Raw genomic sequence first — 11,185 nt, 5'->3', positions numbered from 1 at the left:
GTGGTGAGGGAAGGAGTGAAGTTCACTTTGGTTAACTGGATTAATCCAGTCCTGGGATTAGGTGATCTCAATACAGATGACGAAGTGGGGATGGAAAGAAATGTATGGGGTTTCAGATATATCTTGAACGCAGATTTGTCAACACTTGCTGATGAATTACACATTGGCAGTAAGGTAGAAGAAGACATCAAGGAAGGGCTTCTGACTTGAGTAATTCAAGATGTCATTTCATTTTTTATAAAGATGGGGTCTTGCTTTGTTGCTCGGGCTGCGCTCAAACTCTGAACCTCAAACAATCCTCCTACCTCAGGCTCCCAAAGTGCTGGAATTACAGGCATGAGCCACTGTGCACAGCCTAGGAGTTTGTTTTTTAATATAATGTGTTGGGAAGTCTGTGAGTCATTACTAGTCGTTAAAATATCCTGTCGATAAATATTTCTCAGACTAAAGCTCCAAGTTTTCATAGCTGATCTTGCTCTTAGATCAATAATAAGGACACAGCATGAGTAGGATTGCCAGATAACAACATGCAGGATGTCCAGTTACATTTGAATTTAAACAATGAATACTTTTTTGTGTATAGTATATCCCAATATTGTTTGAGATATACTTTCACTAAAAAAATTACTAATTTAACTGGGTATTTCATGATACAAATCTTACTGGATGGAATACGAATTTAACTGGATATCTTATATTTTTATTGGTTAAATCTGGTAATGCTATATACAAGCTTCACTACTTTATCATCTTCTATTCCCCTGTCTAACTTCGATTCCAAGTCAGTCTTCTTATCTTTCCTTCTTTTCAGAGGAATAGAAGGCTTCTGTTCTCCTTGGCAAACCTGATTCTATTAACTTTGCCACCTGCTCCAGGACCTTGTCACAGTTATTCTTTTTTCCCGTTGAGATTGTCAGAGGCATTTTACCTCTGTGTGTGTGTTTGTGTGTGGGTGTCTTTTGGCCCCTTTTGCCCTATATTGGTTGACCTGTATTTTAGATATTTCCTGCTTTTGTCTTACTTTCATAGTCAAAATAATTTTATAATGCCTTATTCTCTACAATATATGAATATATATGTTTAAAAGTCCAAATGGGAGAATGATGCAATGTATTACTTAAAAATCAAAAGACAACTGTCATATTGGGTAAAATTGTTTACCATATATATAATAGACAAAGGATTAAGTTACAAAATTCATACAATAATTCTACAAGCCAATAAGACAAAAAGCAAAACAAAAGCCCAGATAAATCTACTATCAAATGGGGCAATTCACAAAACTGCAAACCCAAGTGGACAATAAACATGAAAGATGACCAATTTGATAAAAAGAGAAAAGGAAATTATACTAATATAAGATTTCACTCATCATTTGGCAGATATTAATTAGTTTAATATCAAATGTTGGCAAAACTGTTGGAAAATACTACCTCATACTATGCTGATAAATGTGTACAATCATTTGGAAATAAATGTGTTATAAGCTAATACATTTGAAATTAGCATACTCTTTATTCTAACAATCACTTTCAGGTACCTGTGTATCCAGCAGAAATAAATCACACATGTGCACAAGGTAGCATGCATAAAGATGCTCACAGCAGCCTAAAATTCAGAACTTAATATTCATGAATAGAAAAATTGTAGGGTAAACAATAGAATATTGGAATAAAGAGCAGTTAAGTAAAATGAGGTAGGATAGACATCCAGAATGATATGGATAGACATCCAAGTGGAAGATGTTTCATTTCAAGTGTTCAGTAAAAAGAAGAAACATGCAGATTAATATGTAAAGATTATATCCTTTATATAAAATAAGCCAAATCCAAACAGAACAAAATAAACATCTGAAATAAAGTTGTGTGTTTTAGTAGATCCATATTGGATGAATGTAATTAAAAATAAAAGGTTTAAAATGGATGAGAAAAAGAAACTGAAGATAAAGGGATTAATCAAAGGTCTGCAAAACAGCAACTTTTTCACTTGTTTCCCCCATCTGTAATGCAGACAAAAAGCAGGCAGCTGGCATTTACCTCCAGCAAAAACAGTTGACACTTCCTCGGTGAAATTGAACAAATGCCAGGTCCCTGGTGAAACCTTCACTCTTGAATTTGAGTGAACCCTGTAGCCTGACAGATGGCTTCCTAGTTCTCTTACTGATCCACCTAAATCAAAATCTCATATTTGCTTACACTTCACACAGAACTCCAGGTGAGAATTCCAAATGGAAATTAGTTTTAACACAAAGTAGTGGACTTTTATTAATGATAGTTTTTTTTTTTTTTTTAATAATTGGTATTACCAGACATATGAGTAAAGCAGCAGAATGAGATAGAATGGTCAAAATTAAGGAACTGAAAATTGACATCAGAAGAAATAAAGATAACTTAGACATCATAAAAGAAATTGGGGGAGGGTATAATAATGAGTAAACTCAGAAATATTTTAAAAATAACATCTATAAAACAAAAACAAAATGCTATGAAAAAGAAATAATCAAAAAACAAGAACATATTTGCAGAAAATGCAATAAAAAATCAAAAAACAAGAACGTATTTGCAGAAAATGCAATTAAAAGTAATAAAAAAGAATCTATTTGCAGAAAATCAAAAAACAAGAACATATTCGCAGAAATTTTAATTATAATTAAATTTAAAATTATGTCTAAAATTACAAAAAAAAAATGAAAACTATGGAGCAGACCTACAGAGAAAACAATCTAGATTGGAAAATAGTGACAGAATGCTCTGGTAAAGTAGTTTCCATTAATGGGTACAAGGTTGAGTAAATCTTTTTTTGTTTTTGTGACAAAGTTTCACTCTTGTTGTCCAGGCACTGGAGTCATACAAAATATAAAAACTCAAAGGAAGAGCCAGATAGTTGATCCTTTTGTACCATCTTGAGGTTACAGAAAGAATAGGAGCTTGGAACATGGCAAGACATGTTAACAGAGGGAGAGAAGAGAAAAGGAATGGCTTGCAAAGGTGGTCTTGTTATGTACCTGCTGCACAGGTAGCAGCTCTTAGAAAGAATAGATTATAGCCTGTGGTTGAATTAATCTTTCTTAGATGCAGACAATGGGGGAGGGGCTCAGAGAAAGCCTGGCTATTTATTTCACTAATGCAGATTTTCTCTACAGATGCAAATCTCCTCCACAAAAGGCAGCTTTGCAGGGCTATTCCTGTCTGCAGGCTCTCTGAATAGCCATATCAAAATATGTCATAGAAATATATTTTGGGGTAGACAATTTTTGGTTTACTCTACAATCAAACTGAAAATAGAATAAAATATCTAGATATATATTTTTTAAGTTTAGAATCTATATGTGAATAACTATAAAACTCTAATGAAATAAACAAAATACCTAAATAAGTGAAGAGACATACTGTTTTTATACATTGAAAGATCCAATGGTGTTAATATGTCAATTCTTCCCAACTCAATCTATAGATTTTACACAATCCCAATCAAAATCGTAGCTAGTATCAATAAACCGATTGCTATGTTTATCTGGAAAGGTAAAAGACCTATCATAGTCAACATAATAGTGAAGAAAAACATAATTAGACTTATATTACCAGATGTCAAATTTATTTTAAGGCAATAGTAACCAAGATGTCAGAGGCATTTGAACCACAGCAACTCCATCTTGAATAGGGGCTGGGTAAAATGAGGCTAAAACCTACTAGACTGCATTCCCAGATGGTTAAGACATTCTAACTCACAGGATGAAGTGGGAGGTTGGCACAAGATACAGGTCATAAAGACCTTGCTGATAAAATAGGTTGCAGTAAAGAAGTCGGTCAAAATCCAAAACCAAGATGACGACGAGAGTGACCTCTGGTCGTTCTCACTGTTACACTCCCATCAGCACTATGGCAGTTTACAAATGCCATGGCAACATCAGGACCCTGTGTGGTCTCAAAAGGAGAGGCATGAATAATCCACCCCTTGTTTAGCGTATCATAGAAAATAACCATAAAAATGGGAAACAAGCAGCCCTTGGGGCTGCTCTGTCTATGGAATAGCCATTCTTTATTTCTTTACTTTTCTAATAAACTTACTTTCATTATACTCTGTGAACTTGCCCTGAATTCTTTCTTGCTTGAGATCCAAGAACTCTCCGTTGGGGTCTTGATTGGGATCCCTTCCCAGTAACAAAGACAGATCAATGGATCAGAATAGAGAGTCCAGACATTGACCCACACAAACATAGTCAACTGATCTTTGACAAGGAGCAAAGACAATTCAATGAAGAAAAGATAGTCTTTTTAACAAATCGTTTTGGGACAACTGGATGTCTACATTATAAAACAAAACAAAACAACCTACAAGCATTACTCACATCTCTTACAGAAAACAGCATAAGTTGTATCATAGATCAAAACATAAAATACAAAATTAGAAAACTTCTAGTAAAACATAGAAGAAAATTTGGGTAACCTCAGGTTTGGCAATCAGTTTTTGAATTGTTAAATTAAATCTAACCTAAAGCTGCCTCCTTAAATATTTTAAGTTTGGCCTAAAGTTTTCTCCGCACACAGTGAATCGTAACCTAACTGGATGGGTAAACACACTGTAACATACTCTTGTACCAATCACCAAGTTTCTGCAGATCAAAGGCAGCAAACTGCTCAAACCAAGTTCAAATAAGGCAAATGCCAAGCTGTAAGCAATCAGCTATTTCTGTACCTCACTTTTGCTTTCTGTACATGACTTTCTTTTTCTGTTCACAAATCCTCTCCAACCACATGGCAGTGCTGGGGTCTCTCTGAGTCTATTCTGGCTCAGGGGGCTGTTTGATTCATGAATTAAACTCTATAAAATTGCTCAATTAAACTTTGTTATTGAATTTTTCCAAAGTTTTTCTTTTAACAGAGTGTCAGAATTGGAACATGAAGTAGAGCTTCCAGTAACCCCTAGGAGCATCAAGTGACCCAGAGAGGTAACCACCGACCCCATCAGGGCCCATTGCATCCATTGTTCTCACACAGCAACCGAGGATCATGAGTAAGTTCCCTCTCAGATTCTGAAGCTTCACAAATTTGTGTTTTGTGCTATCTGAGTTTGTTTTAGCAAATTTTTTATGTGAACTGTGTTCGGAAGTCACGACAGAAACTAGACTGGATCCAGGATCAGATTAAATCCAATAATTAATTGGATTAGATCCAGCTAGAGGCTTTAGATGTCTGAGTGGCTCAGATAGAAACTGGCAGTAAATGGATAATCATGCAGAGGAAATTCACAGGGATTTTTGTGTTCTATCCCCTTTGTTTCTTCTTGCATGTTTAGGTAGGGAAAAATCATTGGCTAAACTGATCAAGGGAGCTCAGAGTCAAAGCCAAGATCTAGCATAAAAATGGGAACCTTGGCCAGGCGCAGTGGCTCACACTTGTAATCCCATCCCAGCACTTTGGGAGGCCGAGGCGGGTGGATCACGAGGTCAGGAGTTTGAGACTAGCCTGGCCAATGTGGTAAAACACCGTCTCTACTAAAAATACAAAAAATTAGTCAGGCATGGTGGTGCATGCCTGTAATCCCAGCTACTCAGGAGGCTGAGGCAGGAGAATCACTTGAACCTGGAAGGCAGAAGTTGCAGTGAGCCAAGATTGCATCACTGGCCTCCAGCCTGGGTGACAGTGTGAGACTCTGTCTCAAAAAAAAAAAAAAAAGGAAACTTAATTTCTGAAGAAGTGAGTACCCCACCTTCCAGCTATGCCTGTCTTTACATATACAAGTATTAGGCCCTGAAGCAACAAACTCTAACAGAAATGGCAAAATATTAATAAAGATAATTTAAAATTTCAGTGGAATGTTCCAAATGAACAACATTAAATTTTAAAAAGTGGATTTAAAAATGAGGACTCCCAAATTAGGCTAACCAAGGAATTCCTATTAAAGTGCAGAAGCTTCTATAAAGATTTCAATATTTATATTGATTTTTTGAAAAAGACTTTATTTTAAAAAATGTTTTTTCTGGGGATTAGTCTATATTATCCAGGATGGTCTTGAACTCCTGGCCTGAAGTGATCTTCCTGACTTGGCCTCCCAAATGGCTGAGATTATAGCATGAACCATTACATCAAGCCTATATATATATATATATATAAAGGAAGTTACCCTATGTGGTCTAAAAAGGAGAGGCATGAATAATCCACCCCTTGTTTAGCATATCATAAAAAATAACCATAAAAATGGGAAACAAGCAGCCCTTGGGGCTGCTCTGTCTATGGAGTAGCAATTCTTTATTTCTTCACTTTTCTAATAAACTTACTTTCATTATACTCTATGGACTTGCCCTGAATTCTTTCTTGCTTGTGTTGAACCTGGAAGGTGGAGGTTAGAGTGAGCTGAGTTTGCACCACTGCACTCCAGCCTGGGCAACAGAGTGAGACTCGATCTCTTTCTTTCTTTCTCTCTTTCTCTCTCTCTTTCTCTCTTTCTTCCTTCCTTTCTTTCTTTTCTTTCTTTCTTTCTTTCTTTCTCTCTCTCTCTCTCTTTCTTTCTTTCTTTCTTTCTTTCTTTCTTTCTTTCTTTCTTTCTTTCTTTCTTTCCTTTCTTTCTTTCTCTTTCCTTCCTTCCTTCCTCCTTCCTTCCTTCCTTCCTTCCTTCCTTCCTTCCTTCCTTCCTTCCTTCCTTCCTTCCCTCCCTCCCTCCCTCCCTCCCCCTTCTTTCTTCCTTCCTTTCTCTCTTTTTCTTTCTTTCTTTCTTTCTTTCTTTCTTTCTTTCTTTCTTTCTTTCTTTCTTTCTTTCTTTCTTTCTTTCTTCTTTTATTTTAGGTTCAGGGGTACAGGTATAGGTTTGTTATACATGTAAATTGTATGTCACAGGGCTTTGATGTGCAGATTATTTTATCATTGATTTAATCAGCATAGTACCCCATAGGTAGTTGTTCTATCCTGCACCCTTCTCCTACTCTCCAACCTCAGGTAGGCCCTATTGTCTGTTGTTCAATTTTTGTTTCCATGTGTATTCAATATTTAGTTCCTACTTATAAGTGACAACACGAGGTATTTGGTTTTCTGTTCCTGTTAGTTTTCTTAGGATAATGGCCTCCAGCTCCACTCATGTTGCTGCAAGGGACATAATCTCATTCATTTTTATTACTGCATAGTATTCCACTGTGTATATGTACCAAATTTTCTTCATCCATTCTACTTTTGATGGGTATTAAGGTTGATTCCATGTCTTTGCTATTGTGAATAGTGCTGCAGTGAACATATGATTCCATGAGTCTTTATGGTATAACAATTTATATCCCTTTGGGTATATATCCAATAATGGGATTGCTGGGTCAAATAGTAATTCAGTTTTAAGTCTTTAAGAAATCACCAAACAGTGGCTGAACTAATTTACATTCCCATATAACTAATTTACACTATACAGCAGCATATAAGCTTTCTTTTTCTTCACAACTTTGCCATGATTTGTTATTTTTTGACTTTTTAAAAATAGCCACTCTGACTGGTATGATGGTATCTCATAGTGGTGTTGATTTGCATTGCTCTAATGATTCATAAAGATGAGCATTTTTTTCATATGCTTATTGGACACACATATATCTTCTTTTGAAAAGTATCTGTTCATGTCCTTTGCCCACTTTGTAATTGGGTTGTTTGGTTTTTGCTCGTTAATTTGTTTAAGTTCCTTATAAATTCTGGATATTACAACTTTGTTGGATGCATAGTTTGCAGACATTTTTTCCCATTCTGTAGGCTGTATGTTTACTCTGTTGATAGTTTCTTTTGCAGTGCAGAACCTCTTTGGTTTAATTAGGTCCCATTTGTCAATTTTTGGTTATGTTGTAAATTCTTTTGGTGTCTTCTTCATGAAATCTTTGCCAGGGTGTATGTCCAGAATCGTATTCCCTAGGTTATCTTCTAGGGTTTTTATAGTTTTAGGTTTTACATTTAAGTCTACAACCTATCTTGAGTTGATTGTTGTATATGGTCTAAGAAAGGAGTCCAATTTTAGTCTTCTGCCAATGGTTAGTCTGTTATCACAGTAGCATTTATTAAATAGGGAATCCTTTCCCCATTGCTTGTTTTTGTAAGATTTGTCAAAGACCAGATGGTTGCAGGTGTGCAGCATTATGAGCTCTCTTGCCTGTTCCATTTGTCTATATGTCTGTTTTTGTACCAGTACCACGCTGTTTGGGTTACTGTAGACTTGTGATACAGTTTCAAGTCAGGTAACGTGATGCCTCCAGCTTTGCATCTTTTGCTTAGGACTGTCTTGGCTATTTTTTTGGTTCCATATGAATTTTAAAATGTTTTCTTCTAATTCTGTAAAGAATCAGAAAGATGGCAGATAGAAGGCTCCACCAACTGTCCCTCCATAAGGACACCAATTTAACAACTATCTACACACAAAAAAAGCACATGCATAAGGGTCAATAGGACATACAGGACAGCCCTCATAGTACCTGGTTTTAAGTTCATATTACTGAAAGAGACACTGAAGAAATAGAGAAAACAGCTTTGAATCACCAGCATCACCTCTCCTGCATCTCCCAGCAGTGGTGGTGTGGTGTGGAGAGTATTTCTGTGCACTAGTGAGAGGAAGAGCATGAAGCAAAACAAGACAAAACTCAGCTGACACCCAAGGAGGGAACCTTTAAACCAGCCCTAGTCAGAGAAGAATCACAGATCCCAGTGGTCAGAACTTGAGCTCCCACAAGCCTCAGCACCACAGGCTACAGTGTTCTGGGGTCACACATAAACTTGAAAGACAGTCTAGGCCACAAGAATTGTAACTTCCCAGGTAATTCCTAGTGCTGAACTGGACCCATAGACAATGGACTAGGGAGGACATGACCTACTGAGACACCAGCTGAAACAGCCGAGGGAGTGCTGGAATCACCCCTTCTCTAATTCCAGGTTGCACAGCTTGTAGCTCCAAAAGAGACCCCTTCTTTTTGCTTGAGGAGAGGAGATGAAAGAGTAGAGAGAACTTTTTCTTGTATTTTGGATACCAGCTCAGCCATAGCAGGCTAGGTCCCTGGTCAGAGTCGTGAGGTTCCCCTTTCCAGGCCCTTGCTTCCAAGCAACATTTCTAGACACACTGGGCCAGAAAGAAACCCACTTCCCTGTAGGGAAGGACTCAGGCTTGGCAGAAATTAACACCTACTAACTAAAGAGGCCTTGGGCCTTAAATAAACAGCAGTGATGTCCAGTTATATTAAGGAATTCAGATGAGACATTGAGATTTGCTGGTTTCTGGTGAGACTCAGCACATTCCCAGCTGTGGTGGCTACAGTGAAAGACTCCTTCTGCCTGAGAAAAGTAGAAAGAAAAATAAAGGAGTCTTTGTCTTGCACTTCAGGTACCAGCTCAGCCACTGGGGGCAGAGCACCAGTGAATTCTTGGGATCCTTGATTCTAGAACTTGGCTCTTGGACAGAATTTCTGGATGTGCCCCAGACCAGAGGGGAGCCCAGTGCCTTAAAGTGTGAGTCCCAGGCCAGAGAGCATTCACCACAAACTGACTTAAAAGGCCTTGAGCTTTAAGAAAACATTGATGGTAGTCTGGCAGTACTCCCCATTGATTTGAGGTGGTGGTGGCCATACGGTGAGACTCCTCTGCCTTTAGAAAGGGTAGGAAAGAGTGCGAAAGACTGCATCTTATGATTTCAGTGCCACCTCAGCCTTAATACAATAGAACACCAGGTGTTCTATTGTATTAGATGTAAGGCGTTTTACTCTAATCCCTGGCTCCCGAATGGCACCTCTAGATTCACCAGGGTCCTGGAGGAACTTGCCACCCTGAAGGAAAGGACACAGGCCTGTCTGGCTTAGCTACCTGCTGATCATGAGACCCTAGGGCTTTGAGAAAACATAGGTAGTGACCAGCAAGTGGTTAGAGCAGGCCTTTGTTGGGACTCAGTGCTGTGCTGGCTTTAGGTCGGACCCAGCACAGTTCTAGGACTGGCAGCCACAGAGGTGCTTGTGTCACTCCACTCCTGGTTCAGGTGGCTCAGAACAGAGAAAGAAACTTCATTTGTTTCAGAGAACGTAAGGGAAGAGAACAAGAGTCTCTGCCTTGTAATCCAGAGAATTATTCCCAATTTTTGCCAAGAACTTCAAGGCGGTACCTGTACAAGTCTGCAAGAACCGCAGTGTTACTGGGGTTTGGGATTCCCCCTAAAACAGATACAGCTTAGACAACAATGCCAAAGTTCTTTCAAATATCTGAAAAGCCTTCCCAAGAAGGAAGGGTCCAAACAAGCCCTGACTGCAAAGACTACAATAAATACCTAGCCCTTCAATGCCCAGACACAGATGAACATCCACAAGTATCAAGAAGACCCAGGAAAACATGACCTCACTAAATGAACTAAATAAGGCATCAGGAATCAGTCCTGGAGAAACAGAGACATGTGACCTTTTAGACAGAATTCAAAATAGCTATTTTGAAGAAACTCAAAAATATTGAAGATAACACAGAGAAAGAATTCAGAACTCTGTCAGATACATTTAACAAAGAGATTGAAATAATTAAAAAGAAATGAGCAGAAATTCAGGAGCTGAAAATTGCAGCTGGTATACTGAACAATGCGTCAGAGTCTTTTAATAGTGGAAGAAAGAATTAGTGTGCGTGCAGACAGGCTATTTGGCAATCAGCAGCCCTTGGGACTGCTCTGTTTATGGAGTAGCCATTCTTTTATTCCTTTCCTTTCTTAATAAACTTGCTTTCACTTTGTACTGTGGACTTGTCCTGAATTCTTCCTTGCGTGAAATCCAAGAACCCTCTCTTGGGGTCTGGATCCGGACCCCTTTCCTGTAACATTAGCATATCAATTCTTCTCATTTAAAAAAAGTTTTTAGTGTTTTCCAATGTATTAAATAATATTAAACTAATCTTAGTCTACTTTGAAATAACTCTATACCATTTCACATGTTGTTCACATACTATATAACAGAATATCCCCAGTAGCTGCCTCCCATACCTTGTGAAATTGCTGTCATTTATTTTACTTATCCATATGCTAAAATCACCCACCACATTGTTACCATTATTACTTTAAACAGAAACATATTTTAAGTTACTTATCAATTTTTAAAAATTATGCCTTCATTTCTTTATTTCCTGATGCTCCTTCCTTCTTTATGTAAATCAGAGTTTCCAGGCTATACAATTTTCATTTCATCATCCTTTTTTACCTTTCTTCTAGGGCAGAACTG

The sequence above is a fragment of the Piliocolobus tephrosceles genome, chromosome 9, assembly GCF_002776525.5.
Source record: "Piliocolobus tephrosceles isolate RC106 chromosome 9, ASM277652v3, whole genome shotgun sequence".
Lineage (NCBI taxonomy): Eukaryota > Metazoa > Chordata > Mammalia > Primates > Cercopithecidae > Piliocolobus > Piliocolobus tephrosceles.
Note: the sequence above shows the minus strand (reverse complement) of the source record.